Here is a 917-nt window from a genome sequence, read left to right as displayed (position 1 = left end):
ATAATGAAATTTTAATGAAATTGGGTCAAAATTGTGAATGCTTTTCAAACATATTTCAGCAAAAGTTCATTATATTTTCAATGAATTATTTCCATCAGATACAAATATCTCAATTGAGATCTTACATGCGAAATTTTGCGGAAACCTCAACTGAGAATTCAATTGAGAATTTAATTGAGAATTCAATTGGGAATTCAATTGTGATCTCAATAGAAATTTTTCAGTAGGGTTGTTTGGCACTGCACTTCGAGCCATACACTCGGATGATTAAGTGTAATACTTTTCTTCGATGAGTTCTACAACGTATTCTATATCCAATAAGAAAACGTATCTCTTTTGGATTATACGTTTTCCTATTATATACGGGATGTGTCACGAAACTCACTTAAAAATGTTATTACCTTTAATTAACCGATTTTACGGACTGCCTGGCGCCATCTACCGGTGTTGCGCTAAAGTTTCAGATATTTAGGTTCTATACGGATTATTTCATTGGCATCAAAGTAAATGATAAAAATATAATTTGGTAATTAGAATTGGAATGTTCTCATTCTAACGATAACAGTACATAATAGAGCTGTATTTACATAATCCAATTTTATATTTAAAATTATCTGAAGTTTATTTGAGAATGTGTTATTCTATTAGCTGTTGTATTATCTAAAGATGATTTTGAGAAAATCTTAAATACAAGATTGAATTACAAATATTGCCTAAAGATTAAATGAAAAGAGCAGAAAAATGAAACAATAATTCTGAAGCAATTTTTGTCAATTTAACAGAGCAGGAGGAGGACTTTGGTCCATTTCCTTTATCTACGAAGTAGAATGTGGCATTGGATATAAGCCTAATTGAAGATTGCGACGTCTTTTGGGTTGTGTCCCAAAATTCATTGCCAAAAAATCTATAGTTCATGT

This window comes from Odontomachus brunneus, unplaced genomic scaffold (genome assembly GCF_010583005.1).
Source record: "Odontomachus brunneus isolate Ranch 3 - 2012 unplaced genomic scaffold, Obru_v1 Obru_scaffold_058, whole genome shotgun sequence".
Taxonomy (NCBI): Eukaryota; Metazoa; Arthropoda; class Insecta; order Hymenoptera; family Formicidae; genus Odontomachus; species Odontomachus brunneus.
Note: the sequence above shows the minus strand (reverse complement) of the source record.